General features: G+C 36.8%; 1 non-coding gene across 1 annotated transcript; it reads left to right on the forward strand.

The window, feature by feature from the left end:
* The first annotated feature begins 3467 nt into the window (after window positions 1-3467).
* On the forward strand, window positions 3468-3540 carry Trnar-ucg (transfer RNA arginine (anticodon UCG)). The gene has a single exon. It is a non-coding gene; the product is annotated as a tRNA-Arg (tRNA).
* Window positions 3541-3835: the final 295 nt, after the last annotated feature.

The raw sequence follows: 3835 nt of genomic DNA on the forward strand, positions 1-3835 counted from the left end.
CATTTCGCAAGAATACTTTTTATGACAGTCCATGATGCCGACCGTACATACTCCTTGTCAAGCTAAACAAACCAGTATAAACTGATCTTCGAATGTACGGAAAAGTCATACAAAGCGAGACCATGATATACTGGTTTGTAATAGCTTAATGTATTGCAATATTAACCAGTATAAACTGAGCTTCGTATGTATGGATAGATCATACAAAGCGAGACCATGATATACTGGTTTTTATATCTTTATGTAATGCAAATACAACCAGTATAAACTGATCTTCGAATGTACGGAAAGGTCATACAAAGCGAGACCATGATATACTGGTTTTTAATATGTAATGCAATTACAACCAGTATAAACTGACCGTCAAATGTACGGAAAGATCATACAAAGCGAGACCATGATATACTGGTTATGTACATTTTTATGTGTAACTGTGAGTACAAAAGTCACGTGCTACGCAAGCGCCGTGTAACGGTCAGTTGTATTTTTTTTTTGGGTTATTTTGATAATGTATTAAAAACAATGTCTGTTTTTGTTTAGAATTAGGCTCTGGGTGGGGCGAGAGCGAGAATCTGACACTTACGTACTAAAAAGCATTCCGTTCCTACTCCTACTTCGATCTGTAGCCCTGGTAACACGCTAGGTCGTCCGCACACCTGGTTGGGCATCGAAACTTTTTTTAAGTGGGGAAAATCATACAATGACTTCTCTCATTCCTACGCCTGCTTTTTGAACCGGAGCCCCGGTAAACCCGCTAGGTAACCGCAGCTTCGGATCAGGCATTAGCCCTACTGGGCCTTATCTGTGGTGGACCTATCACAAGACGTTTTCTATAACAGAAAAATAATGCCCTTGATTAACACAACCACTGTGATGTGACTCTCTAATCCTCGAAAATTGCATAGTGCCCTATAATTCACCTCTGTCCTACCATCAGAAATAGGTGTGTTATGTTATTATAAGTTACTCAGGCTGCCTTTCCTATGTTACGTTGCTATGAATGCGTTTGGCTTCCACCAATCATATTCATTGGTACACATAGCTTAGTACTGGTGCAAACGGACTCAAGTTAACTATGTATTTTGTATGGAAAGATGCATGCTATGGATGGCTTCCTGACTATAGATATATAGTATACTCAATCTTTATAGCACATGTTACTCGCACGGCTACATAGCTTAGTATCAGTGGAAACGGTCACATAATTTCACAGCATAGCTACATAGCACATCTCTGGTGGAAAAGCACCCCAACGCTCACGTATTGCGTGACAAATATAAATAAAATTACTAAGAACATAAAATCACCAAGTTTTTTTTAATGGCATAAAATTAAACCATTTACCAATATAACTATCTGGTTATAATCAACACGCCCATATCCGATTATGACTCATAACTTTATGAAAATAAGGTAAGTTTTCGTGTAACAAAATGTTTCAGTAATGACTGTAATAAAAATTTTATAAAACAATGGTATCCACTGCAATTAGTTAGTTATAATACCTAGATGACTAATTCTAGTTTATCCTAAGTATTACTCAGGAAAAACTATAACTGATGGCTTGCATCAGTTATAGTTTTGAAATTTATTTCTATGCAGGGTTCTAGACAGATTCTTGGAACGCAACAGCTGGAATTTCCAAAAACCTGATTCGAAAATCCCAATGACACTGTGCAATATTGTGCAATAATTAAGGTACAAGTTGGAAGCGGGCGACATGAGATATTCCTAACTACGGATCTAATTTCATAGGAATATACAAACGTATAGAAACCAGTGGTGTCACTGCGACACGACGTCTGCTGCTGCCTCATATCGCTCACTTCAAGCTTGTAGATACATTTACACCTTCCAACTACCGAGAGTACTTATAAGAACAGCCCATGTTATTTATTTTAGCTCGTGCTCATCCCACTGCAAAGGAATCCCTACTCTCCTTCCATTCCTCTCTGTGCAGAGCTTTCTGCGACCAATCCTTATCGTAGGTGTCAAGTTCGTCCCACCATCTCCTACTGGGCTTGCGGCGACGCCTGTTCCACTCAGTAGTGAGTTTTGCCGACGTGACCAGCCCATATGTTATTTGGTTAAAACTTAAAACAATGGAATGTTAATAGGCACTTCATAATGAGTCACTCGAGCTCTCGAGTGACTGTGTTAAGTGCCCTGATAAAACACAAACATGTGTTTTATTATGGTTGAATTCCTTAAGAGAATCGTATGTTTCTCTCAAGAATTCAACCGAAATTACGGAGACGTATTCAGAAGCAAAGATCACCATCTTGACAGAATTCGTCCACAGAGGTCCACTGCCCATGGACACCCGAAACACCAGAGGCGTTACAAATGCATTGCCGGGCTTATAGGGGTTAGGAATTTATTGGTTGTTGGGGAATCGGGGATTGTGAAGATTGAGAGGGAAGGTTGCCGGAGACTAATTGGGCCTCCAAACCTCACTCAACGAAACGTAACGCAAGCGTTGTTTTACGTCGGTTTTCTGTGTGGCCGGGGTATGACTCCGGTCGAGTCGGCCCATTCGTGCCGAAGCATGGCTCTCCCACGTTACAGTTTGATAGATAACTGTTTTTAATTAAACCATCTTAATGTTGATTTTCATAGCTACACTGTTTATTCATTGATCTTACTGATATTACGATATTATTAAAATACATTAAATTTTATTTTAATTAAAATACATTTTAATTAGTTTAGATACCTAATTATGGTGTTTACAAAATATTAGAAGTATTTAAATAGGGAAATAGTTGAAGTAACTATATGTAACTAATTTATTTAATTCCACATTTTCCTTTACCGATTACTGTATCCTAATTGTACATAACACTATGTCTGTTACCTCAAAAAAGATGGATAGAAATATACACTTACTATTTATTAATAATTTATTATTAAAGTAACACTGTACTAATGGGACTGTTGATGTTGACGAAAGAGATATGTAAGATTCGTAGCAATTGGCGTTCCATAGTCTCTGCCTACCTCCATGGTAGACAGTGAGATTATGTATGTATGAACTAAGAGGAGAAGCTTGTAATCAAACATAGGATACCTTCATAGAAATTCCCAAATAACTTTATTCAAAGATCTAAACACGCAATAACACTTTACTCAACTATTGAAACCCTATGAACAACTTTCCTTACACACTCAAAGATAACAAAATATATTGCCTATTTACCGTCTATTTTATATGCAGAAACAATTATCATCGCTCAAACTCAGTATATAAATTACTTCTATGTACATTAAATTATGTCATAGTACGTGAGTAAATAATAGCATATACATAGTACATGAGTCATGAATGAAAACGAAATTGATGGAAAACCTTTAGATACGGCTGAGAGGCCGGGCAGGGTGAACGACCTTGTGACGTCATCCGTGACGTCACCGACAGGAGGCTTGCGTAGCGCCACTTGATGACCTATTTCGCAACTTTACACAGCGACCGTGTGGCCTAATGGATAAGGCGTCGGACTTCGGATCCGAAGATTGCAGGTTCGAGTCCTGTCACGGTCGAAAATTTATTTTTGTGTATTTTTTTGTTTTGTATTTTTTTTTATTTGTTTATTGTTTGTTGGTTGTTATTTTTTGTTCAACGGTTTTTAATGTAACTTGTTTTTTAGTGTATTTTTTAACTATGCATATTGTTTTTTTTTCTATTACAACAAAACAATGTAATTTATTCTTATTATGTATTCTCATATAAATACAAAGTTATTTTTGAATTTTAATTGCTTTTTAAAATAACGTTTTACCCTTTATTACGACAAAGTCTAATTTGATCACTCCGAAACTAATAATATTAATTAAT

This window comes from Spodoptera frugiperda, chromosome 11 (genome assembly GCF_023101765.2).
Source record: "Spodoptera frugiperda isolate SF20-4 chromosome 11, AGI-APGP_CSIRO_Sfru_2.0, whole genome shotgun sequence".
Lineage (NCBI taxonomy): Eukaryota > Metazoa > Arthropoda > Insecta > Lepidoptera > Noctuidae > Spodoptera > Spodoptera frugiperda.